The sequence below is a fragment of the Hylobates moloch genome, unplaced genomic scaffold, assembly GCF_009828535.3.
Source record: "Hylobates moloch isolate HMO894 unplaced genomic scaffold, HMol_V3 SCAFFOLD_14, whole genome shotgun sequence".
Lineage (NCBI taxonomy): Eukaryota > Metazoa > Chordata > Mammalia > Primates > Hylobatidae > Hylobates > Hylobates moloch.
In genome coordinates, this window is record NW_026652289.1 from 45420787 (window position 1) to 45448534 (window position 27748).

The following is a 27748-nucleotide window of genomic DNA, read 5'->3' on the forward strand; positions in this document are numbered from 1 at the left end:
TGATGAAAAGTTCTGGAAATGGAGAGTAGTGATGGCTACACGACACTGTGAATATGCTTAATGCCACTGAACTGTACACTTATAAATGATTTAAGTGGTACATTTTATGTGTGTTTTACTAAACAACCACAAAGTGTGCTGGGAGCAACTCCCGGTGAGGTCGGGGATGGCTTCACAGAGATAATGACGGGGCTGAGTCCTTAGGAGGACAAGGCGAGGAAGAGCAACTGTGAAGAATAGCTCAATGGCACCAAAGAGAAAACTGCAAAGGGTGTGCATTTAAAGGACACATGGAGGTGGGCACAGTGGCTCACACCTGTAATCTTAGCACCTTGGGAAGCCGAAGTGGGAGGAATGCTTGAGGCCAAGAGTTTGAGATCAGCCTGGGCAACATAATGTGACAAAAAATACAAAAACTAGCTGGGTGTGATGGTGTGTTTTGCCTATAGTCCCAGCTACTGGGGAGGCTGAGGCAGAAGGATCGCTTGAGCCCAGGAATTCGAGGCTCAACTGAAAATTTTTTCGATTTTTCTTTTTTTTTTTTTTTTTACAAAGAAGAAGGAGAAGGAAGAGGAAGAAAAAGAAAGTGGGATAAAGGATCAGAAAGGGAGGAAAATAGAAAAAATTAGAGTATGACTCCAGGGTAGACCTGTTTTGTTGTCGCTGGGTTGGCTGGTTAGTTGTATTTTTCATATGTTTCACCATGTTGGCCAGGCTGGTCTCGAACTCCTAGCCTCAAGTGATCAACCCGCCTCGGCCTCCCAGAGTACTGGGACTACAGGCGTGAGCCACCACGTCCAGCCCCCACATTGCTTCTGGCCTCTGTGGTAGACCTCCCAGACCGGGCGGCCGGGCAGAGGCGCTCCCCACATCCCAGACGGGGCGGCCAGGCAGAGGCGCTCCTCACTTCCCAGAAGGGGCGGCCGGGCAGAGGCGCTCCTCACTTCCCAGAAGGGGTGGCCGGGCAGAGGCGCTCCTCACTTCTTCCCAGACGGGGCGGCCGGGCAGAGACGCTCCTCACTTCCTAGATGGGGTGGCGGCCGGGCAGAGGGGCTCCTCACTTCCCAGACGGGGCGGCCGGGCAGAGGCACTCCTCACATCCCAGATGATGGGTGGCCGGGCAGAGGCGCTCCTCACTTATCCCAGACGGGGCGGCCGGGCAGAGACGCTCCTCACTTCCTAGACGGGGTGGCAGCCGGGCAGAGGGGCTCCTCGCTTCCCAGACGGGGCGGCCGGGCAGAAGCGCTCCTCACATCCCAGACGATGGGTGGCCGGGCAGAGGCGCTCCTCACTTCCCAGACGGGGCGGCCGCGCAGAGGCGCTCCTCACCTCCCAGACGGGGCGGCCGCGCAGAGGCGCTCCTCACCTCCCAGACGGGGCGGCCGGGCAGAGGCGCTCCCCACCTCCCAGACGGGGCGGCCAGGCAGAGTCGCTCCGCACATCCCAGACGATGGGCGGCCGGGCAGAGGCGCTCCTCACATCCCAGACGATGGGCGGCCAGGCAGAGACGTTCCTCACTTCCTAGACTGGGTGGCGGCCGGGCAGAGGCGCTCCTCACCTCCCAGACGGGGCGGCCGGGCAGAGGAGCTCCTCATAACCCAGACGATGGGCGGCCAGGCAGAGACGCTCCTCACCTCCCAGACGGGGCGGCGGCCGGGCAGAGGCTGCAATCCCAGCACCCTGGGAGGCCAAGGCAGGCGGCTGGGAGGCGGAGGCTGCAGCGAGCCAAGACCACGCCACCGCACTCCAGCCCGGGCAACACCGAGAACCGAATGAGCGAGCCTCCGTCTGCAGTCCCAGCACCTCGGGAGGCCGAGGCGGGCAGAGCACTGGAGGTCAGGAGCTGGAGACCAGCCTGGCCGACATGGCGAAACCGCGCCTCCAGCCAAAGGCGAAAAACCAGGGAGGGGTGGTGGCGCGCGGCGGCAATCCCAGGCAGCCCGCAGGCCAGGGCAGGAGAATCACGGGAGCCAGACGCAGGGAGTCTGCAGCGAGCCGAGTTTATTCCAGCCTGGGTCACAGAGGGAGGGAGGGAAGCAAGGACGGAAGGAAGGACGGACGGAAGGACGGACGGACGGAAGGAAGGCAGGCAGGCAGGCGATTTTTTTTAATTGAAAAAAAAAATCAACTGCTGAAAGAATTCTGGAGATAGTGATGATGGTTGTAGAACAATGTGAATGCACTTAATGCCCTGAACTCTATACATGTAACATGGCTAAAATGGTAATGTTTATGTTATCATAATATTATGTTATATAAATTTTACCATAATTTTTTTTAAAAGACTGAAAAAAACCCACTGTCTGTCTCTTCTACACCACTGTTGGAGTACTATACCTTGATAGAATTCGCTGGGAGGCAATTTATCATCACACATCAAAAGCCTCAGAACTGCTGGGTGCAGTGGCTCATGCCTGTAATCCAGGCACTTTGGGAGGCTGAGACAAGAGGATCACTTGAGCCTAGGAGTTGAAGACCAGCCTGGGCAACACAGGGAGACCCCTTTGCTACAAAAAACACAAACAAAAAAACAAAATTTGCCAGGCATGGTGGCACGTGCCTGTAGTACCAGCTGCTGGGAGGCTAACGTGGGAGGACTGCCAGGGCCTGGGAGTTCAAGGCTGCAGTGAGCTGCCCTGTCTCAAATAAATAAATAAATAAAGCCTTAGAACTGCATACTCCTCAACCCAACAACTCCACTTCTTGGAATCTATTCAAAAGTGATAAATAAGGATATACAAAGATACTTATGCCAATGGATGGTCACTGAAGAGCTGCTTATTAAAAACAAAAACAAATAAACAAACAAAAATAAACCTGTAAATAAACTAAATGCCCCAAAGTTGAGGATTGGTTAAATTAAGTATGATATATCCGTGAAAAAGTATCACTTGGCATTTCAAAATTATAAGTAAATATTTGTTCACATGGAAAGATGGTCTTCGTTTCTTTATGTATTCTGATTTATTCTATACTTCACTGTTACAAAATAAAGAGACCACCCAGTGTTGCTGAGTCCCAGCCTAGCTACAACTTTCTGTCCCCTTCCCTACCAAATAGAATTAGCCAGACCTTGAAGGACCTGAGTGTCACTTGAAACTTCTTGCCTCAGAGGAAACAAAATAATGGGGGGAAACAAAGAATTCATAGGTTCCAGAATTCCAAAAATATTTAGCCAACACTAGGAGTGTGGAGTGAAAAGAGCGAGTTGCAAAATAGCATCATCCTCTGCTCCCATTCTTATAAATATGTGTACAAATATATATTAACTTAACAAATATTTAATCCACAACTATAAAGGAGAGCTGTGCTGGGTGTCAAGAATATCCCAGGAAATGAGACAGCCACAGCCTCAGAATCCAGTGAGGTTGGTACCTGTCTGTCTGAGCACCTGTGTGTGCATGGGATGGGGTACAAAACGGTGACCCTAAAGCGAGGGTCTTCTGGCAGGATTGAGAATAGGTCTATTGCATGCATGTGACGTGCAGACAGCCCTGGTGCAATGAGAATTCATATCCAGGCAAGAGAGAGGCCAGTGTCTCTTGCTTCCCAATCTAAAGGTCAAGTGCAGAACCAGCTGGACCAAACAGAACAGGCGTGAGGGAGCTCCAAACACCAGGGTCGGCAGAGGGGGAGAGGTTAAGTACTCTCAAGAGCTTTAGATGGCAAAGGGACAAAGATGACACAAGCTGGATGGGGACTTATCACCAAGAGAGCTGAGCCCTGAGTTGCCAGCTGCTTGGCCCAAAGTATGGGCTGCTCTGGAAAGAGCCAGAGCCCTCATTTTTTTTTTTTTTTTTTTTTTGAGACAGAGTTTCACTCTGTTGCCAGACTGGAGTGCAATGGCGCAATCTCAGGTTACTGCACCTCCGCCTCCTGGGTTTAAGTGATTCTCCTGCCTCAGCCTCCCGAGTAGCTGGGATTACAGGCGCACGCCACCACGTCCAGCTAATTTTTGTATTTTCAGTAGAGACAGGGTTTCACCATGTTGGCCAGGATGGCCTCGATCTCTTGACCTTGTGATTCGCCCGCCTCGGCCTCCCAAAGTGCTGGGATTACAGGCGTGAGCCACCACGCCTGGTCCAGAGCCCTCATTTAAAAATTTGTTTGTTTTTCTCTAACTCACAGTTAACCCACTGAACAAGAAGTACCCATTTCTGATTTGTATTTTCCCTATAAATCCCATTATTGAGTTTGCCCTTCTAGGCAGAATTTATGAAAGAGTAATTTATTTCCTAATTTCTTCATTGCTCTAAGTCACATATAACCGCCAAACGGCTTTCTAATCTGCAGGATATCACCAAGGTGGCCTCAAGAATTGATAGGAGTCCAGCCACAAGTGAAGGTATGTTACCAGCTCGAGCAGGCTGAGAGCAGAACAGCTGCCCTTTATCTTGGGGAAATAGCACAGGCACCTGTCCCTCCTCTCCCAGGGCCCCAGGGGGGAATTGCTGGAACAGCCCTTTCCTTCGCACCCAAGGACATGGCACATGATACCAAAGACACATGCAGGAAGGTGCAAGCGGGGAAGATCTGCCCCCGTGGGGACAGCAGCAAACCCCAGTGTATGTGAGAGGGAGAAGTTACGTGTTTAGAATATTATGAGATTGAGGAACTTAAGGGAAGTCTTCAAGGAAGGAAAACTAGTTAAGAAGAATAAACCCATTGTTTTAGAGCCATGGTGAGCTTGCTGTAAACACTTGGAAACAGTGCGCCTCCCACCAGCCCTTCATATGCTGCAGCCCTATGCACACAGTAGGCCCAAAATACTTGCTAGATTATTTAGCTTTAAAATTATATCACATGTGCCCAGCAAGGCAAAACTCGTCTCTATTATTTCCCACAATGTCAAGGGCAAAAGTGAAATCAACCTCATCTGGTCTAACACAGGTGTGGGGGCCCCAAATCCTTATAGTTGAGGGGCAAGACTGCTGCTGAGACCAGAGCCCTGCAAGACTGGGCCAGCCTGCTCCTCAGCTGGACCATCTACTCCGAGGAGCAGCTCGGAGCAGGATCATGGAGAACACCTGGGCAGCAAATGGCCCAGAGGTAACTAGGGCCTAAGAGCAGGCAGCATTGCCCGAGCCACGTTACGCACTCATCAAAGTCCCGGTGTCTTCTCTCATAAGAACGCTTCAAAAATCTAACACTTGACCCTAGGGACACAGAGATACATAGACGCCATCCCTCCCAGACAGCACTCACTGGCAGTGACTCAGGATGAGTACTGGGTGCAGAAACTCCAGCACCTGAGGGTGCAGATACTCAGGCCACGGTGCTCTGGGGTTCAGGTGTCACAGCCAGAGGTCTTTGCCAGAGATCCTCTAGAGCAGGCAGATGCTATTCTCAGGACAGTGTGATCGTGTTGGGACAGTGCCCATGGGACAGGATACCACAGTGCTCAGATTTCTCTCCTACCAGGGCCTCATTTCCGTGTCCTACTTGAGTACCAGGCCCCACCTCAGCAGGTGAGGCCGGGTGGTCTGGTGTGGGCTCATTCCCTTAGTTCTTCTCCATGGGGTTTCCCCTCCACACTCACCTCCACAGCTTTGAGGACATGTCTATGTGATGACACCTGAATATGTACCTCCAGCCCAGATGTCTCTCCTGAACCCCATGCTTGCACCTTACCTCCCTGCTGCTGTTCTCCCTGCACCCCTATTTCAGTGACTCACACCACTGGATCTGTCACTATGGCAGAAACCTGGGAATCTCACACCCAGCACACAGCAGGAACATCTCCCTCGCTGTCCTCTCCTCAGCAGCCCAGGCTGTCAGCCTCCTTCCTAGCAGTGTCCTCCAATGGGCCACAGTTGTGTTGAGCTCAGCCCTGCAAACGGCTGTGCAGTGCACAACTCCGAGTGTCAATCACGAAAGACGTGCAGACTCATTACATCAATTGCCTGGCAGATCACAGATTTCCAGGTGTCTTAAAGAAGCGTTTTTCCTAATTTGTACAAAGATGTCACTTGGGCTGGGAAGAAGTAGCCTGCTGAGAAGGGGATCTCAACCCTCAGGGTGCAGAGCAGGGCCTGGGCCACAGGAGTCCCAGGGCTGGGCACTGTCTTGTCCATTTGTCGAGGTGCTGTAAACATATTTTCCATGTGTCCATGACACTAAAAAGATTGGGAAACAGTGACCTAGATTACACCAATAGCCCCTCTGTGCTTCTGGATCTCTTCTGTTGGCAAAAACAAGCTCAGGTCTCTCCCATTTATACCAGACATGTAAGTTAGCATGCCTGCTCCACCCAACACCCCTCTCTGCCTTCAGGCCTTACTCAGGGAAGTCACAATGGGTTGCTCATCCATACAGGATCAAGGACAGGTTGGCCTGTTGGCCAGACGCCCAGCACAAACAGCTCAGCCCAGTGAGGGAGAGTCATTAGGTAAGCCAATCGACCACCTCCCTGAAGAATTCAGTCATCATTCTTGCACGTGGAGCCCCTTCTCATACATAATCATACATTACTAGTATAATAATTCAAATATCCAACTCTCCCAACAAAGAGGCTTCACGGATCAAACTGACCTCAGGTTCGAGCATTATTTACAAAAAGGTCAACCAGAAATTAATTGGAACGTCCAGTACCAGGAAGAATCAAGTGAATAAATTAACACAATAGAGTACTATGTAACCCTTTTAAAAAAGAACATTCTTATGACTATATAAATATTGTTCCTTGCAGAGGCAAAAAATATGCCAGGATTATAGTTCTTTCTGTACAGTTCCAATGTCAACAGCAGAGTGCTACTCACAGGAAAACATTCCTAGTATCAAGGTCAGAGAGAAGCTTCTTTCTAGCACTCTCCCAGTTGTTCAAAAGCAGGCAGTACTTTTCGTGCGCTTCATATTTGAAACACGACATGCTTGTGATAATTTTTAATTTTTGTGATGTTTTCCTATTGCCTTCTCTATCAAGGAAAGAAACACAGCCCGTCTTCCCATAACCCTAGTATCTTCCAGCTTGTTCACTCTGTCCATTGTCTGGAATCTGCTCCAGTCTCTGTCCTCAAGATATTCTTGGGAGCCAGTAACTTCCAGGTGTAATTTGGAGTGAATGCTTCTGAGGCCCATTCATAGCCATCTGTCCAGAAGTTCTTTTCACTGGACACCCAGAAGCCATCAGTTCTTTCTGCTCACTTCCCCCCTCCATGACCTCCTTCATAGTCTTCGCCATTGTTTTGCTGTTGTAGATCCTCAAGATGAGCGGGAGGTCAACTTTAAGTCCTTGCACATCAGGAATGGCCTTTACTTTCCCCTTTATACTTGATTGGTTTTGGCTGGATGTATCCTAGGGCTGCTGTACCAAATTCCCACAAATTTGGGGGCTTACATGACAGGAATTTATTCTCTCACAGCTCTGGAGGGCAGAAATCCGCAGTCAGTTGACTGGGCTGAAACCAAGGTGCCGCCAGGGCAATGCTCCCTCCAGAGGCTCTAGGGTTGGAAGCTCTAAGGAAGCATCCACTGCCCCACCTTTCCCAGCTTCTAGAGCTGTGTTCCTTGGCTCATGGCCTCCTCCTCCATCTTCAAAGCCTGCAGCAAAGCATCTTCAAAGCTCTCTGCAGAGATTCTCACATCCTCTTCTCTCTTCTGTGTGTAGTAAAATCTCCCTCTGCTACTCTCTTCAGAATACTTGTGATTACACTGGGCCCTGGATAATGCAGGATAACCTCCCCATCTCAAAGTCCTTAACTTATCATATCTGCAAAGACCCTTTAACATATACGGTAACATAGGTTCAGAAATTAGTATCTGATATATCTATGGGAGACATTTTTTAGCCTACCACACTGGGCGTAAAACAATCTTTTTTTTTTTTTTTTTTTTAAGACACAAAGTCTTACTGTGTTGCCCAGGCTAGATTCAAACTCTTGGGCTCAAGCAATCCTCTTACTTCAGCCTCCCTAGGAGCTGCAACTACCACAGCACTCAGCTTAAAACAATTGTTTTAAATGGATTAAAAAAATGATTTTCAGATGGGCATGGTGGCTTACACCTGTAATCCCAGCACTTTGGGAGGCCGAGGTGGGCAGATCACCTGAGGTCAGGAGTTCAAGACCAGGCTGGCCAACATGGGGAAACCCCATCTCTACAAAAAATACAAAAAATTACCCAGGCGTGGTGGCGCACACCTGTAATCCCAGCTAGCTGAGGCACGAAAATCACTTGAACCCGGGAGGCGGAGGTTGCAGTGAGCCAAGATCGCACCACTGCACTCCAGCCTGGAGGACAGAGTGAGACTCCATCTCAAAAAAAAAAAAAAAAAAGGTTTTCCCTCATGTGCCACTGTGCAGGCCTTGCTCCACTCTTCTCCTGTCATCTTTTCTGATGAGAAGCTGCTTCTGCTGGCTCCTCCTCCTCTTCCAGACTCCTTGGTGCTGGAGCACGCCACACTTTCCCCCTTTCCCCACGCTGATCTGAGCTGATACCATGCTTCCAAATACCATCCACCTACCCTGGATGCATGCCAGACCAAGGAAGACTTTATTCTAGAATGCCAACGTCCACACTCCCAGTCTTGGCTCTGCCAGTGGAGTCCACTCGTCCCCCATCCCGCTGATATGCACAGTGTCCTTGTGGCAGGAGTATTACCTGAGACCTCCAATTAAAGCCCCAGCTTCAACACCACTTCTCATTCCTGCCCTTGCTGGACCTGCAGGCTCTGTTCAGAGGGTCTCTGGGGTTGTGCAGGGCAGACTACCCTGACTCCCTGTGGCCCTTCCCCTGTCTCTGGGCTCTGGTCTCCTCTGTACTATATTTCTGACATTGCCTTTCCTCCACTAGCTTTCTATGGTCCAGAAATTTATTGTAATCTCTCAACTACTGGTAATTCCCTCCCATTCATTTTGCTGTCCTGGGATTATGCTTTTCATAATCTCCTTATTATCATTTTAATGGGTTCTGGGGAGAGAAGGTATAAATAAGCACAAGTGCTGAATCCTCCATCTTGAACATTAAGTTAATCTTATTCATTTTTCAGTTATAACTTGCATACGCTTAAAAGATAACAGATATTCTATTCTAAGATCCTTGTCCAAGGGCTCCTATTGGTGGGAGGCTGGAGGTGGGCTTGGCACATTCAGATTTACATCCCAGCTTGTCACACCCACCCCACGTCCAACACTGAAAGACCTTCCTTGTATGAGCACCACTGCCCCGACACAGATCTGCCAGGACACTTTAAGGAACTGGCAAACATATGTGGGGTTTCCTCTTTCCAGGATTTGTTTTAAAGCAAATGAGTTCCATGGCCTTCCCTATAATGCCAGACTACAGGCATTGAGGCATTAAGAGAATGCACAACTCTAAATCAAGAACACTTTTTGCAGGTTCTATCAGCCCAAGAGAACCTTTTTACTCAAAAGTAAAGCCTGCATCACACCTCCCTGCTTTACAAAGGCTCAAGTTTAAAAATAAACATGGGCATTTGAAGGAGCACAAAAATAGTTTGTGTCCGCAGCTTTACAGAGCCCAGCGACACTAGGTATATGCTGGCTCGGAAGAAGCCGAGAGAGGCCACATTCAATAGAAAGTTAGCCCTTGTGAACCTCAAACGAGTGAGACACAAGTGAAGGGAGCCTTTTTTTATGCTTGATTCCCTTGTACTACACAGGGCCAACTGCACTCCATTCAAACCAACCACAGGTGTCCACCTGTCCAGCTATTCATAAACAGGTTGTGAAGGCAGCCTTCTGAGCCAAAATCCAAGTCCTCACTCAGCCTTTGTCTCCACCTAACTTTGTCATCTCCTCCCTATCAATCCCTGCACCCAACCTACAGGCTTAACAGACGTCCCTGCTCACCCCATACCTGTGCTTTCTGAGGAGCCGTGCCTTCCTCCAGAATGCTGCCTGCTCATGTCACCCCTGCACTCAGCCCACCACCCCCAGGTCAGAATCCTACCACCCTTCAGGGCGAAGTGCTAATTGGTCACCTCTTCCATCAGAGCACCTGGCTCCAACACCAGACTGGATTCTCTCCCTGGATACCAGTTCTCTCTATACCTCACTCGTGGCCCTCGTATGTTATTCAGCCTCATCTTTGGGTAGCTAGAGATGTGTTCCCCCCAAATTGGGCTGCAAGTCCCCTTGGGTAGGGATTAGATTTTCATTTCTGGGGCCCCTGTAGTGCCTTGACAAAAGAGGTGCTTGGGCCAGGCGCGGTGGCTCACGCCTGTAATCCCAACACTTTGGGAGGCTGAGGCAGGGGCATCACCTGAGGTCAGGAGTTCGAGGCCAGCCTGGCCAGCATGATGAAACCCCATCTCTACTAAAAATACAAAAAATTAGAGGGGCCTGGTGGCACGTGCCTGCAGTCCTAGCTACTCAGGAGGCTGAGGCATGAGAATTGCTTGAACCTGGGAGGTGGAGGTTGCGGTGAGCTGAGATCACACCATTGCACTCCAGCTTGAGTGACAGAGCGAGAGTCCGCCTCAAAAAAAAAAAAAAAAAAAAGGTGCTTGATGTTGTGGCCAGAGGCTTTGAGTGAACCCCAGTCTCAGAGGGCTCAGAGTGACCAGCTCCTGCCTAGTGGGACCGTGTGTAATTTCAAAAAGCAAACAGCAGCTCTTTGTTGGACAGTACTGGGAGCTGAGAACACACTCTACAGCAGAACCGCTAGATAATGTTTTCCTCCCATGCACACATGCGAGTGTACACATACCCACCCACACTCACGCAGGGGTATGCTGAGGTACACTGACCCTCTCGGCTCCTGGCAGGGCCTGACAGCTGGAGCCCTGGCTTATGGTTGAACTTACCATCAACCTCCTTCATTTTCCCCAGTCGGCTGTACAACTGACCCTTCCCAATGCGCCCTGCCTGGTCTGAAAGAGGCTGTAAAGCACAGCTCTACCAGGGTAAATTTAAGGGTCATGATTACATCTTATGTGCCATGTCTCAGCCACAATTGAGACAGAGCTCGGCACCCAGGAAATGTGTCAACAAAGAGGTGAGAGAGAGGGGTGTAGACATAGAGAGATAGAGAAAGAGAGAACAAGAGGTGATGGGAGCAAGCACCCAGTAAAGTTCTTTGTACACTTCTTTGGGTTTGGAAAGAAAAAGTACAGAGTACTGGTAGGTCTTCAGCACACAGACGTAAACAGCTAACAGAAGACCAGCACGTTCTCCCATCACTCTGGAGTGCTCTGGCTGCTGTGTGGGTAACGGGTTAAGATCAATCAGAGGTGGGGCTATGGTACTGGATCTTCTAGAGTTTATTGTCCCTTTGGAAAAGGTTCAATGCTTGACTTTTAGTAGAATGAGGCTGCCAGCAGGTGTCTAGACAGCTGGGGCCCATGTGTGCTGGCCCCCCCTTTTTTTTTTTTTTTTGAGTCTGGCCCCAGAACAGCCCCTGCTTGTTCCCATGGACCAGGGACATGTCACTTGTCTTCTCCAAAGGGCCAGATGGCTTGTGTGTGTAGACTTCTCCCGACTTCACTTTTATCTTCTTCAAGCTTCCATCCTCAGATTGACATGTTTCCATGCACATTTACATCTTAGGGCTTCAGGGCAATTCACAGTCTGCTCCTAAGAGATCTGTTTTCTAAACACAAAATGCCTTTCCATGGTCATACAGCAATGCTTGCTAAGATCCACTCCCTGCAATCTCAGCAGAACCTTGGAAAAGGTACTTCCTGGAGGTTCTAGTGCTTATTGATCACCTGTTGTGTGCTGGGCATCATGCTGGGCACTGACATACATCTCACCCAATTTTCCCAACCTTGGGAAATCGGCATCTATACTTCGTTTCACAGAGGAAAACAGAAAGGAGAAAAAGATTAAGTAACTTGCCCAAAGCCACACATAGCTACTCAGTGATAGTCACCTAAGCCCAACGTGATGCTCCAGGGTCCCTTTACTTTGTTCCATTGTGCCTATCATCAGTTATTTCCCACACCTTTGTTCTACCCACTCTTCTCCCAGACCACCTCAGCCCTTTTCCTCTCCCCCTACTACTATGTTTAGGCTGAAGCCCTTGAGGTGCTCAGCTGATCTTGGGGTAAACAGGTTCATTCTTATCCATCCCTTACCAAAGCTGTCATCTCAGGCCTTAAGGAATGATTCAGAAATCCCAATCCTCTCATCAATAGGATCTCCACAGCCTTTCCCAAAGTCCCATTCAGCAGAAAGCCCAAAAATACTCCTTAAGTTCCCAAAACCTTCAGGTTTCAGCCCAAGGTTTCACAGCCCCTGAAGGTGCCTCTCAGGCCTGTTTAGACCATGTTCATCAACCAGCCATGGGGTCAGTAAGATGGGGCAGTAGGCAGGACCTGGTGCCTCAACAGCCAGCCCCCTGGGTGGCCACACAGAACCTCCACGTGGTCCCCTGGGTCTCTCTGTAGCCACCAGCTACCACAACAGGTCTCTTCCTCCCATGATAGCAGCCTGAACTGCCTAGGACCATGTGTGTCAGTTTCAGAGGGTGGCATGCATGAAATGAAGATTATAGATGGGCTGGAGTTAGTCTGCACTACCTTGGGAAATCCTCTTTCTCTCAAGCTCCTTGTCCACATTCAGCCCCCAGAACTGTTCAGACAAACTTCCCTTTGGCTGTGTAACCCTTAAGAGTTCCTTCTTCCCTTTGACCTCTAGCCCGACCCACCACCCTCTCAAATGTCACTTCCTCAGGGAAGCCTTTCCAGCCCCTCCATACCAGGTTAGATACCTATTATTTGCTTTCATGGCACCCCATAATTCTCCTTCAGAACATTTTCACAGCTGGACCTCTAGGCTCCTCATTGCCCCTTCCAGATAATTCTTTTCCCCCTCCCTAAAATTCCCCGGCCCTGAATCTCCTGTCATCAGACTCTGTCAACCACCAACCCCCATGATACTCCCCCTCATTTCTCAATGATTTTAGTTCTGGATCACAGTCCCTCTCTCCTACACTAATCTTGTCTTGATTCTTTGTGATTTCGATACACACATAGATGGTTCTTCCAGCTGGGCTCAGTTCTTGACCTTCTCTTCTCTCGCCTCTCCAACTCCCTGTCATAACCTTTCATTACCAGTAAGTCCAACCCATCTATAATCTTCATGTCATATATCCCACTCCCTGACACACACTGTCCTAGTCCACGTGGGCTGCTATCACAAAATACAAGAGGCCGGGTATAGCTTATAAACAACAGAAATTTATTTCTCACAGTTCTGATGGCTTGGAGGTCCAAAGTCAAGGTGCCAGTAGATTTGGTGTCTGGTGAGGGGACACTTTCTGACTCACAGATGGCATACTCTCACTGTATCCTCATGTGATGGAGGCAGCAAGGCAGCTCTCTCAGGCCTCTTTTATAAGGACCCTGCTTTAGTTTGTCTGTCTCCTCCAAAACTCATGTGGAAATTTAATTTCGGACCAGGTGGGGTGGCTTACACTTGTAATCCCAGCACTTTCGGAGGCCGAGGCAGGCAGATCACCTGAACTTAGGAGTTTGAGACCAGCCTGGCCAACATGGTGAAACCTCGTCTCTACTAAAAATACAAAAATTAGCTGGGTATGTTGGCACACGCCTGTAATCCCAGCTACTTGGGAGGCTGAGGCAGGAGAATCACTTGAGCCCAGAAGGTGGAGGTTGCAGTGGGCTGAGATTGTGTCACTGCACTCCAGCCTGGGCAACAGAGCAAGACTCCGTCTTCAAAAAAAAAAAAAAAAAAGAAAGAAAGAAATGTAATTGCCATTGTAACAGTATTAAGAGGTAGAGCCTTGAAGAGGTGATCAGACCATGAGGGCTTCACTCTCATGGGGAGGACTGATGCCATTATACAAGGGTGAGTTCCACCCCTTTTTCTCTCTCTTTGCCCTTTCATTATGTGATGACAAGCAAGACCCTCCCCAAATGCCTGCACCTTGATAGTAAACTACCCAGCCTCCAGAATGGTAAGCCAGTAAATTTCTGTTCATTACAAATTACCCAGACTGTAGTATTCTGTTACAGCAGCACAAAATGGACTAAGACAGGAACTAATCTTATTAATGAGGGCTCTACTCCTATGACCTAATCACCCCAACAAAGGCCCCGCCTCCTAATACCATCACATTTATGATTTGATTTCAACATATGAATCCGTGGGGGACACAAACATTCAAGCTGTAGCACACACGATGCCACACCCAGCCCAGCCCACACTCCTAGTCATCGACACCTGCCTCTGTTGTTTCCCACAACACTTACCACCTTCTAACATGCCATGAAATTTACTTATTTGTTGTTTTCATTTATTGCATGTCTCATTAAAATGTAAGCTTCAAAAGGCAAGAATTCTTGTCCGTCTGGTTCATGGACATCATCACTCCCATGAACAGTGCCTAGCCTACACTAGATACTTAACAAATACTCACTGAATGAGTGAATTATAATTGAGGAATTACTTTTGTAATAATTACTCACCTCTTACCTAGGACGGAGGAGCTTGAAACTCCCAACTTCTATAGCGATAAAGTGTTGCCTGATTGGGAAACCAGTCCTGGAAACCACACTGCAATTTATATATTTTATATTCAATAATTAATTATTTTTATAATATTCAATTCCCATGTTCCTTGCTACACTGTAAGCTCTACAAGGACAGGGGCAAGTACTCAGTAAATATTAGTTAACTGCGTGAATGGAGGAGCAAAGTTAGTATGTAAGAAGTGCACTGCTGGCCGGGCGTAGTGGCTCATGCCTGTAATCCCAGCACTTTGGGAGGCCAAGGTGGGTGGATCACGTGAAGTCATGAATTCAAGATCAGCCTAACCAACACGGTGAAACCCCGTCTCTACTAAATACAAAAAATTAGCCGGGAGTGGCAGTGCATGCCTGTAATCCCAGCTACTTCAGAGGCTGAGGAAGGAGAATTGATTGAACCCGGGAGGCGGAGGTTGCAGTGAGCTGAGATTGTGCCATTGTGCATTCCAGCCTGGACAACAAGAGCGAAAACTCCGTCTCAAAAAGAAACAAAAACAAAACAAAACAAAAAAAGAAGTGCACCACTAGGCTACTTCTGCCCCTCCACGGCAGCGGGCCCAGCCCAACTCTGTATCCTCTCAACCACTACAGTATTGGCAGTGGTTTCTCTGCTAGAAATGCACTGCTGGCCTAAAGACCAGCCAGAAGTGCACTACTGGGCTAAATCTATTGTGTGCAAGGGTAACCTCCACCTGGACTGCTTGGATGTAGCTCTCTTCCCACTGGCGGCCACCGCAACACATGTAACCTAAATAAAGCTGTTGATTCTGATAACCCCAAGCACAAAACATTGGAAGCCTTTAGAACATGAGAGGTCTGAGCACACAGACTGGTTTCTGTTTCCGCCATGCAAATATTTAATTGCATGGATGTAGGGGGAAATGGTTTTTACCTGTTACCAAGAACAGTTCCAAAGACTTCCTAAAAATTTTCATTCTAAAAACAGATTACCTACTCCAGCTCTCTTTTGGTTAGAAAACAAAAGCAAATAAAAAATAAAAACAGATTACCTAGAAGACCAAGACCATGAATAACCAGCAATAAATACTTAACAAGATCCTATCTAGGTTCAGATCATAATTTTAGACTGTAACTTCCTCATCAAGCTGCATTCGTTATTCACTAGGTTAGTTAAGCCTTTAATGGGTAGACTTGCTCCAAGAAAAAGGGCATATAAATAAATCGAACAACTGATTTTTGTAAGATGCATAAAGAACCAAATTTCACTGCTCAAAGTCAGTCTCACCTCTCACCTAGGATAGAGTTTGAAACTCCCAACTTTTATGGAGATAAAATGCTGTTTGATTTGAGAAACCAGTCCTGAAAACCACATCACAAAAGCACCTTCCCTCTCAGATTCCCAACAGATAAATCCTATTACAGCCAGGAGAGCCCCAGCTACAACAAAACAGCTGCAACAACTGGCAAAAAAAATAAAAACTAAAAAAAAAAAAAAAAAAAAAGGCCGGGCGCGGTGGCTCACGCTTGTAATCCCAGCACTTTGGGAGGCCGAGGCAGGCGGATCACGAGGTCAGGAGATCAAGACCACGGTGAAACCCCGTCTCTACTAAAAATACAAAAAATTAGCCGGGCGTGGTGGCGGGCGGCTGTAGTCCCAGCTACTCGGAGAGGCTGAGGCAGGAGAATGGCGTGAACCCGGGAGGCGGAGCTTGCAGTGAGCCGAGATTGCGCCACTGCACTCCAGCCTGGGCGACAGAGCAAGACTCCGTCTCAAAAAAAAAAAAAAAAAAAAAAAGCTGTCATGCATCTTTGAGACAATCGACAACGCAGACGACCATCTAAAGTGTGAATCATTGCTGGGTATGGAAAAGATTCTGATTCAAGGCCAAAAAGAGGGTGAGCATTGTGGGCTTTGGAGAGCTTACAACCCTGCTGTGTGTCAAGATTAGTATCAATACAACCAATCATAGACCCAGCCTAACAGGCTTAATTTATTTGAGATTTAGATTCCTACCATGTAATCTGAATAATACCTTCATAGAAGTGATCATAACATACAATCCAACAGGATCAAAGAACTAAATCATTCTGAGAACCTCTGCTGAAACCTGAGAAAAAGGACCAGGGAGAAGCTGGGAGATAGATGGATGAGAAAGGGAAGACAAGGAAAACGGCTTAGCAGGTTCTGGGCAAAAGAAATCTGTGGGAGGCTGGGCACGGTGGCTCACGCCTGTAATCCCAGCACTTTGGGAGGTCAAGACGGGTGGATTACCTGAGATCAGGAGTTCAAGACCAGCCTGGCCAACACGGAGAAACCCCATCTCTACTAAAAATACAAAAATTAGCCAGGTGTAGTGGTACACACCTGTAATCCCAGCCACTTGGGAGGCTGAGGCAAGAGAATCACTTGAACTTGGGAGGCAGAGATTGCAGTGAGCCGAGATCGCGTCACTGCACACTCCAGCCTGGGTGACAGAGTGAGACTCTATCAAAAACAAACAAACAAACAAACAAAAAAACATCAAGGAAGGACGCCTCGGCTACTAGCCTCCACCCTGTTACAGGTATGCTAACATAGTTTTTTTTTTTTTTTGAGACGGAGTTTCGCTCTTGTTGCCCAGGCTGAAGTATAGTGGCAGGATCTTGGCTCACCTCAACCTCCGCCTGCTGGCTTCAAGTGATTCTCCTACCTCAGCCTCCCGAATAGCTGAGATTACAGGCATGTGCCATCACGCCCGGCTAATTTTGTATTTTTAGTAGAGATGGGGTTTCTCCATGTTGGTCAGGCTGGTCTTGAACTCCCGACCTCAGGTGATCCACCCACCTCGGCCTCCCAAAGTGCTGCGATTACAGGCGTGAGCCACCATGCCCCGCCTAACACAGCTTTTCTAAGGCACATCTCTGCTTTTGGTTTTAGACTTCAAGTTGTACTTTTGAAATAAAGGCTGTTTTTCTCCTGGAACTATAAAAGTCTCACAAAATGTGACCCTCTGGGTGACTTGCCTCACGGTCGGACCACACACATAACCACCAGCTCCACTCTGTGTCCTGGCTGTGTGACCTTAACAAGTCACTCCACCTCTCTCAACTCTAGTTTATCCATCAAATGTGAAGCTTAAATGAAATACCGTATAAAGGGAGTCAATAAGTATTAGTTACTCTGGCAGAACTCACTCTTCCACAGAAACCATGTAAGGTACCACAAGGACCACCTGGCATGACCTGACGTCTGTACAGCATGCCATCCTGCTCCCTCAGAGGTAAGCGTCCTGTGCAATCACAGAGTGCACAGACAGCCAGGAAGCAGCTCTGAGATGCCATCACTGCCCCTGAAGGGAGAGTCTTCTGCCGGTAGATAAAGTAGTCATTTCCCTGCACAGATTCTCCAGAAGTTTCCACCAAGCGTACAGAGAAACCACTGCCAATACTATAGTTGTTGGGAGGATACAGACTTGGGCCTGGCCCACAGTCATCCCACATGGACAGTCATGTGGCAGTGGAGGGGCAAATTAAGGCCAGCTAAGAATTCACAGGTCTGATACAAACAGCTGACAGATGCAGCCTCTCGGCAGAAAACTTGCATTCTGGCTGGGTGTGGTGGCTCACGCCTGTAATCCAAGAACTTTGGGAGGCCGAGGCGGGTAGATCACTTGAGGTCTGGAGTTTGAGACCGGCCTGGCCAACATAGTGAAACCCCGTCTCTACTAAAAATACCAAAGTTAGCCGGGTGTGGTGGTGTGCACCTGTAATCCCAGCTACTTGGGAGGCTGAGGCAGGAGAATCACTTGAACCCAGGAGGCGGAGGTTGCAGTGTGCCCTGTGCACCTCCTGCCCTGTGCACACCCCGCCTGTGAGAGGTGCCCACACAGAGCCGAGATCTAGCCACTGCACTCTAGCCTGGACAACAGAGCAAGACTCTGTATCAAAAAAAAAAAAAAGCTTGCATTCTACCACATGCCACCTTCATCCTCTTTTATGACATTTCCAGGGTTATGCCAATTTCACCAAATGCCTAAAAGGCAGTATTTGAAGCTGCACCAATTTTTGCTATGAGGACGACCTCGTCCAGCACCCACAGAGCTCTGCCCTTGAGAGACAGGCCCCCTGGGGCCACAGTGTGACCAGCCTGGGCTGACACTGCCATTCTTAGTGTATTCCACTTAATTATTTAAGGCATGAGGCATTGTTTCCTTCTCAAGGCAAAGCTTTCAGAACATTTAAAATTCATGGGAGAAGCCAAGGAGTAGCTTTTTTTAGCTCCCTCTCTTGAAGCCAGTGATATGGCTTTCAATCAGGCTGTGGGATTCCAATTCCAGTTTTTCAGAATATTTCATCCTTGGTGAAGCATGCCTGCTTTGAAAAAAAAAAAAAAAAAGGGCCAGGTACAGTGGCTCATGCCTATAATCCCAGCACTTTGGGAGACCGAGGCGGGCAGATCACGAGGTCAGGAGATCGAGACCATCCTGGCTAACACTGTGAAACCCCGTCTCTACTAAAAATACAAAAAATTAGTTGGGTGTGGTGGCATGCACCTGTAGTTCCAGCTACTCAGAAGACTGATGCAGGAGGCCGGGCGTGGTGGCTCACGCTTGTAATCCCAGCACTTTGGGGTGCCGAGGCGGGCGGATCACGAGGTCAGGAGATCGAGACCACGGTGAAACCCCGTCTCTACTAAAAATACAAAAAAATTGGCCGGGCGTGGTGGCGGGCGCCTGTAGTCCCAGCTACTCGGAGAGGCTGAGGCAGGAGAATGGCGTGAACCCGGGAGGCGGAGCTTGCAGTGAGCCGAGATTGCGCCACTGCACTCCAGCCTGGGTGACAGAGCAAGACTCCGTCTCAAAAAAAAAAAAAAAAAAAAAAAAAAAAAAGAAGACTGATGCAGGAGAATCGCTTGAACCCGAAAGGCAGAGGTTGCCATGAGCCGAGATCGCGCCACTGCACTCCAGCATGGGTGACAGAGCGAGACTCCGTCTCAAAAAACAAAACCAAACCAAAACAAAACAAAACAAAACTGACAGAAGAAAAGAAAAGGAGAGGACACTCTCACAAAGTCAAACTCAATTAACCAGCAGTTCTGTCTCACAGGAGTCACTTTAAATTTACTGAATCTGATTCTGTTGGTGCCAAAGAAAGATAGGAGCCCTAACCATCACTAGGAACACACTGGGTGAGGGGAAGACAGGCCTCCTTCCACTACGAGATAAAGCTGTGCTCAAACCCAGGCCTGGGGAGCCTAATTCAGCACTCTTCTCACCCAACTCCATCCATATTATGGAAGACAGCCCAATGCTAGAGACCATCTAGGTGGGCAAGTGAGGGTCTATGAAGGAGAGCTCATTCCCCTGAGTAAGACGTAGGGAAGAGGGCCAGGTGTGGTGGCTCACGCCTGTAATCCCAGCACTTTGGGAGGCCGAGGAAGGTGGATCACTTGAGGTCGGGAGTTTGAGACTAGCCTGGTCAACATGGCAAAACCCTGTCTCTACTAAAAATACAAAAATCAGCCAGGCTCAGTGGTGTGCACCCGTAGTCCCAGCTACTTGGGAGGCTCAGGCAGGAGAATCGCTTGAACCTGGCAGCTGGAGGTTGCAGTGAGCCAAAATCACACTACTACACTCCAGCCTGGGCCTGGGCAACACAGCAAGACTCTGTCTCAAAAAAAAAAAAAGAAAAGAAAAAAAAAGACGCGGGGAAGAGCTACCCACCACACCCCAAGGCAATGCCATACGGAACAGTATTCTCACACCACAGAGGAGTAATTGAGTCCCCAAGACAAGCTGAGGGTGCACTCCCTAAGATGAGAATTAATGCGCTGCCTCCTGAGCCGCACCCCTGAGCCTCCACAAGGGCTTCCTCACTCCCGCAAAGCTCGGCCCTCAAGACACTCTCCCTGAGGATGAGGAAAACCCAGCAATGCTCAAAGCTGTCTACTCCTCAGAACAAGGTTTGGACAAAGCTTTTGGCGGCATCACAGGCCCTCTCCTCCCACCTCCTGCCCTGTGCACACCCCAACTGTGAGAGGTGCTCTTAGGCTCCCTCAGATGCCCACACAGAGCCAAAGCTGGGCTCCCTCCCACTGATCTGAGCCCCGCCAGGTGGGTCCACACAGAGCAAGCTCCCCATCACAAATGGCAGCTGGTAATCTACAGGGGGGCGGCTCTCTCCTCCCCGTGCTCTCACTGTCAGCTCAAGTTGTCCCTTCTCTAGGCTAAGTATGCCCAAGTCCTTTAAACAGGTGGTGCTAACCTCCTTTGGATCAAGGACCCCTTTGAAAATCTGATTAAAAAAAAAAAAAAAAAAACTATGGACACCCTCCCCAGAAAAGCACACACTTATCTACAACTCTCCATAGGATTGGCAGGGGTATTCAGAGACCCCACACCCCACCTTAAGAACCCTTCCTTGAGATAAGGTCTTGCTCTGTCGTCCAGGATGGAGTGCAGTGGTGCAATCATGGCTCACTGCAGCCTCGACCTCCTGGGCTCAAGGAGTTCTCCCGTCTCAGCCTCCTGAGTAGCTGGGACTACAGGTGCATGCCACTACGCCCAGCTAATTAAAAACAAAACAAAACAAAACAAAACAAACGACTGGTAGGGAAGAGGTCTCACTATGTCACCCCAGGCTGATCTCGAACTTGTGGCTTCAAGCAATCCTTCCACCTCAGCCTCCCAAAGTGCTAGGTTTACAGGTGTGAGCCACTGCACCCAGCCAAGAACCCTGCCTTCTCATCATTCTCACAGAAACATGCCCAGACCCCTCCTGCTCTGCATTCTCTCCTCCAAATGTCCTTCCACACATCTATACTCAGGGGACCTCTGGTGCCCAGAACCAAACGCAGGGTTCTAGATGGGAGCGGGGCAGGCCCACTGCCTCCTTTCCTACAGTGCTTTCTCACTTCACTAAGGTCTTCAGAGTTTTAGGCAGCATCCTGGCAACCACATCACCAGGGCTGACTCACAGGGAGCTCACCTTCCACTCGAAATCCCCAAGTCTCTCTCACACTCACAAAAGACCCGCCCCACTCCCCATGCCCAAGACATGAATAGGTGCCATCACTCTACATTGGGAAGGGGTGGACACCACACTTCCCTGCCACCCAGCAACATGCAGGGTCCTCCCTGCCCTGGATGTTCCCAAATCTGAGCCGGTCCTTCCCGCTCCCTATCCTCCCACACTCACGGGAAACCTTCTGGAAATCAGCAGACCTCAGCATCCCTGGCCAGAACACTCCCTTCACTTTCATGCCTTACTGGAAACCAGTGAGTCCCTGAGAGCAACACTCCCCACTGCCCCCTACATATGCAGAACAGAAAGGGAGGGGGAAGGGTATCCTGGTGGCCCCCATCATGCAGTCCCTCTGTGCCCTGGAGGCAAGGTCATTCAGCCACCTGCTCCCACCCACCTTCGCCTGCCTCCACATTATTTTCTGCCACCCACCAAGGACTTCAGCTCCTGGCCCAGCCTTCTCTTCCGCCCACCACCTGTCACCATCCACAGGGATAACCCTCAACACCCTGGACTCAGTTCCTCAGCCTCTTCCACTCCAATGCCTCCTTCCCCATGCTCCTTTAGTGACCCTCACCCACAGTCATACCCTGGAATCCTCCATCACCTTAAAACATGAGCTGCAGATCCCTTGCTTCCCGCCCACACCACCCATCCTCCCAGCTCCCCGCACACGCATTTCCCATCTCGCAGAGACCTCCAGGCCACTGATTTACTTCCCCTCTCCACCAGCCACCTCCTGGCCTCCCTTTCTTCCTGGGAGGGCCCATGTCCATCCCATGGTCTCTCATGGTTACCAATCCCTGGTGGATCCTGCCCCCCAGCCTGGCTGAACCCCAGCCTGACGCCTTCTGCCATCTGCTTCCTCCACGCCCACACCCACGCCACTGGGCAAGGTCAAAACAGGGTGGACAAGTTTCACTTTAAATTCATGTTCTCTGACCTCAAACTGTCACTCTGCAGTGGCCGGCAGGCCTGTGTTTCTCTGATAGGCTTGCCGCCCACTCCCAGACAACAATTTCACATCACCTTCTCCTCCCGCTCTCTGCTGATGACCCTGCCTCATACTTCAGATGGAAAAGAGGAGCCACAGATGGGAACTCTGTCTTCCCACCACACCAATCCCGCCTGCATCTCCGTCACGGTGGCCTCCTTCCCTGGGGCTCTGAACCACAGCCTCTCGTCTTCTCAAGGCCTGGGCTCCTCTGTCCCCTGCCTTCAACTGGGCAGCGCTCCCCTCACACCTCGCCTGCTGCATCTCCTGCCTTCAATGCTTCTCTCCGCACCTGCGGCCTCTCATGCTATGATCCTATTTCTCTGCTCCCTTAACAGTCAACTTCTTCAAAACATGGTCCACACAACCCTGCTCCCCAGCCTCGCACTCACCTTCCAACCCACCTGGCTCCCGGACCCATCTCAACACGGATGGGGCTCAGCAGCGCTCAAACCAATGCCCAAACTCTCTTGCTTGGGACACTTCTCCACTGGCCACCCTGAGGCCACCACACCTCACTGGCCACTTCTCCTCTATCTTCTCTGCTGGCTCCTCCTCCCCTGTGGCCACCTAAAGGATGGGTGTTACACGCTCAATCCTGAGCCCTCTCCTTCTCTGCCTGCCCTCCCTTTCTGGGTGACCTCACTAGCTTTCTCCCAGCTGACCTCTCAGCTGAGCCCCAGATTCATACAATTACCTGCCTCCTCCCCAACTCCACCTCCACTCACCCCCTCAACCTGAACCTGTTGATACTGAATTTGACTCCCACAACCCCATCCTAACTTGCTCCTCTTCCAGGCTTCCCCACATCTCCTAGTGGCATAACCTAAAAACCAAAGGGGTCTTCTTTATTCCCTCCCTCTCCCTCATCCCTTATGCCATATCTCATTCATCTGAAGGTTCTCACAAATCCATCTGCAAGCCTTCTGTAGAACCCACCCACTTCTGTCTCCTCTGCGACCTTCTCAGCCTCAGCCAGCAACTGCTTTGACCTGGAGACCTTCGATGGGTCTCCTTGCTTCCTTCGACTCTTGTCCCCTTCCACTGCATCCCCCACAGAGCAGAAGTGTGCTCTTCTTAAATCTGAAGAAGGATCATGCTGCAGCCATACTAAAACCTTTCACTCTTGGCCGGGCGCGGTGGCTCACGCTTGTAATCCCAGCACTTTGGGAGGCCGAGGCGGGCGGATCACGAGGTCAGGAGATCGAGACCACGGTGAAACCCCGTCTCTACTAAAAATACAAAAAATTAGCCGGGCGTGGTGGCGGGTGCCTGTAGTCGCAGCTACTCGGAGAGGCTGAGGCAGGGGAATGGCGTGAACCCGGGAGGCGGAGCTTGCAGTGAGCCGAGATTGCGCCACTGCACTCCAGCCTGGGTGACAGAGCGAGACTCCGTCTCAAAAAAAAAAAAAAAACTTTCACTCCTATTGAATCATACTGCCCATCAAATAAAACCACCAGTCCACACCTCAGCTCAATTTTGTCCTAGCGCACGTCTTTCTCCAATCTGAGACAGGGTGCCCTCCCCTCACTCGCTGCAATCCTGCCCTGCTGGTCTGACTTCAGTCTCTCAAACATTCCAGACATCCCCTTCCTACTTGCAGTCTTTGCACCTGTTCCTTCCTCCATCTAGAACGCTCTGCTCCCTTTCTGCACCTGCGGTAGCAGCTTAAATGTCACCAACTCTTCAGAGGGGCATCTCACAACCACACATTCTAAAGTCGGTCTCAGCCCTTGCTTCTTTCCCTCTGGCACTAAGCACAACCTGCAGTTATTTTATTTGTGGATCCATTTACAGGTTGTGTTTTCAGGGGAGGGGCCAGGGACAGGTGGAGCTGTCTCCCTCACTAGAATGTAAATTCCACACAGAGAGGGATGGTGTCTGTTTTGCTCACCATTGATTACATGTTGAAATGATACTATTTTTGGTATACTGGATAAAAATTTTAATTTCACTTGTTTCTTGTCACTCTTTTAATGTGGATACTAGAAAACTTAAAATTACGTACATGGTTCTCCTATTTCTTTTTTTTTTTTTTTTTTTTTTTGAGACAGGGTCTTGCTCTGTCGCCCAGACTGGACTGCAGTGGTGCGACCTCAGCTACCTGAAACCTCTGCCTCCCAGGTTCAAGCGATCCTCCCACCTCAACCTCCCAAGTAGCTAGAACTGCAGATGCATGCCACCATGCCTAATTTTTGTGTATATATACATATATATTTTTTTATTTATTTTATTTTATTTTATTTTTTGTAGAGATAGGTTTCTCCATGAACTCCTGAGCTCAAGTGATCTGCCTGCCTTGGCCTCCCAAAGGGCTGGGATTACAGGTGTGAGCCACCATGCCTGGCCAGCTCTCCTATTTCTATTAGACAGAGCCGGTCTGGAAGGCAAGGGTGGGGGAGTCACAGATTACAACTTCATATTATAATTAAATGTTTTATGTGCTAAACAATATAGAGGGGCCTGGACCAAAAATATTGAGGGCACACACAAGACTTAGGTTGGGTTAGGTTATAGCAGGCTTGAAATATCCAACTAATGAGGATGAAATCATGAATCATCACTACTTAGCTCATGTGAAACATCCATGACATGTGCACATGTGAAGGCCAACATTGGGATGACAGAGGATGTGTTTCAACATAGTCATACAGCAAATATCCTGCTGTCCCTCCCAACTCCAATGGGTTCCCAGGCCACTGTGAATGACCCGCAGTCTAGACATTCTTCTCTGCATAAGACTTCATGCTCTCACCTTCAGCTTTCCCCTTCTCAAACTTAGTGAATGAGACTCAATGACAGAAACTCGGATTTTGTTATGGTTTGGTTTCTCTGACTTTGGGCTGCTGCTGGACTGAGTGGGCTGAGGGACAGTGATGTGCAGAAGCAATCAGCCCATATTCCCTGAGTTCCATGAGACACACGTTAAGTCAGAGAGTGGGGAGGGACACAGATAAGCCGCCCCCACACTGCCTCTGCCCTCCAGGTCAGCACATTAATGTTCGTTCCCTCCAAGAGATTATCCGCTCCCATGGAGCAAGAAAACCCACTTCTCACAGAGGTTAATAAACTTACAGATCTCATTACTCAAAGAGGTCATGCTGGTGAGAATTTTAATGCATTTTTCAGAAAGGGTCTGGAAGAATTATTAACAACAGAACAATGACTGGCAACTCAGAGAAGTGAGGGCAAAGAGGTGACCGATGGAGACAGAGCAGGCTCCCCCTCCTCCCACATGGCGTGCCCAGGGCTGTGGATGGCAAAGCACTCCGAGTCCGATCAGGGTGGCCGTCTCTATGCACCCACCTTCTGAGTCTGGGACTGCTTGCATCTGTTCTTACTCCCTGGTTGCCTGGCATGTTGGCACACCATCTACCAGTGGCCACTGGCACCTTTACAAAGTCACAGTCTTCAATCTTCAACCGGTCCCTGAAGGCTGTTCCCTAGTCAGTATTTGCCTCAGCTCACTCCCCGCCCCAACCCTACAATCAGCTTTATCAACCCATTTTCCCTCTTGATCTACCCTCCAGTTCTCAGATCAATCCCTTATTTCACACAGAGAAGAAAATGCCAGCTCAGCTGAGCATGATGGCTCATGCCTATAATCCCAGCACTTTGGGAGGCCGAGGTAGGTGGATCACCTGAGGTCAGGAGTTTGAGACCAGCCTGGCCAACATGGCGAAACCCCGTCTCTACTAAAAAAAAATACAAAAATTAACTGGGCGTGGTGGTACACACCTGTAATCCCAGCTACTCGGGAGGCTGAGACAGGAGAATTGCTTGAACCCAAGAGGCGGAAGTTGCAGTAAGTTGAGATCGCGCCACTGCACTCCAGCCTGGGCGACAGAGCAAAACACCATCTCCCCCCAAAAAAGAAAATGCCAGCTGATCAAGCTCCCATGCCCCTCTTTTGGCTACAGCCTCAAAATGCCTCTATACCTGCACCTTGCCTGGTCTCTGAGGACAATGCACTCCTCTTCAGGTCTTCCTCTAGTTGCCTCCTGCCTCCAACCTCACTGCCTCTCATCCTTCTCTAAGATATTCTATCTCCCCTTTTCTTTACCCTCAGACTCCCAACATCCTCAACTTATGAAACAAACATCAGTGGTCCTTCTACGCGGACTCACTTTCAAGCTACCTTCATCATCAGCTAGACTTCTCCACCAGCTCCTCACATACTCACTTATTAAATGCATTTTGCCTGCAAATGGATTTGTGTTTTCACATTTGGCTGAGGCTGCTCTCAAACTCCCTCAGTGCCCTAACACTCCCGCTCCCACAGGGGTACTTAACAGTCTCAGTTCCCCGCCTCCTCTAAGCTTTCTGAGGCCCCTGACCCTGTTGAGGATGCTTCCCTTTTCAGCCTCCTCTCCCCTGGCTTCTGCAACCCCTCTCTCTTCCAGCCTTCCTCTGAGTCTCATCACCTCTCGGTCTCATTCACCGGCTTCTTTTCCTTCCCTCCAATTGCAGGCCTTGGCCAGAGTTCCATCTTTATCCTTCTTGACTTTCTTTCTCCTTAGGAGGTCAAATCCATCTTAGAGGTGATGGATCCCAAATCTGTATCTCTGACTCTATCTGAACTGCTGAGTGTTAGAGCTGAATTTATACTTGCTATGGATAGCCTGGACAAGTGGAAAGTCACCATATCCGCCCAAAACTAAACTCTCTTTTTCCCCAAAAGAACTGCATCTCCTCTTACGTTCCCAATCTCAGTCAACATCACCACTACCAGCCGCACAGCCTAGAAACATACACATCAATGGTAACTCAGCCTCTCGCAGTCTCTCATCCTAACAACCAAGAGCGGAGTCCATCCACCACATGACTCTCATGGGAGCTTTGGTCTCCAGAAAGTGCATCTTAAGAACCGGAAGTTTGGCCAGGCACGGTGGCTCACGCCTGTAATCCCAGCACTTTGGGAGGGCAAGGTGGGCGGATCACTTGCGGCTAGAAGTTCGGGACCAGCCTGGCCAACACGGCAAAACCCCGTCTCTACTAAAAATACAAAAAAAATTAGCCAGGTGTGGTGGTGCACACCTGTAGTCCCAGCTACTCGGGGGGCTGAGTCAGGAGGATCACTTGAACCTGGGAGGCAGAGGTTGCAGCAAGCCAAGACTGCACCACTGCACTGCAGCCTGGGTGGAAAAGCAAGACTCTGTCTCAACAACAACAAAAAAGAACATGAATTTTGCTCTCAGATATGCTCAAGCTTGGTTTCCAACTCTGCCATGTCCTGACTGACAGCTTTGGTAGGCTACTGAATCTCTTAAGCCCAGTTTCTTCAACTATGAAAATGGGGAGGTTGTCCAAATGTCCATCAATGATAGACTGGATTAAGA

The 27748-nt window shown here is 49.5% G+C and overlaps 1 protein-coding gene across 2 annotated transcripts in view; it reads right to left on the bottom strand.

Moving 5' to 3' along the window:
- The window catches only part of HOMER2 (homer scaffold protein 2), a 100235-nt gene that overhangs the window by 59552 nt on the left and 12935 nt on the right, over window positions 1-27748 (bottom strand). The gene's annotated exons all lie outside the window — the stretch shown is intronic.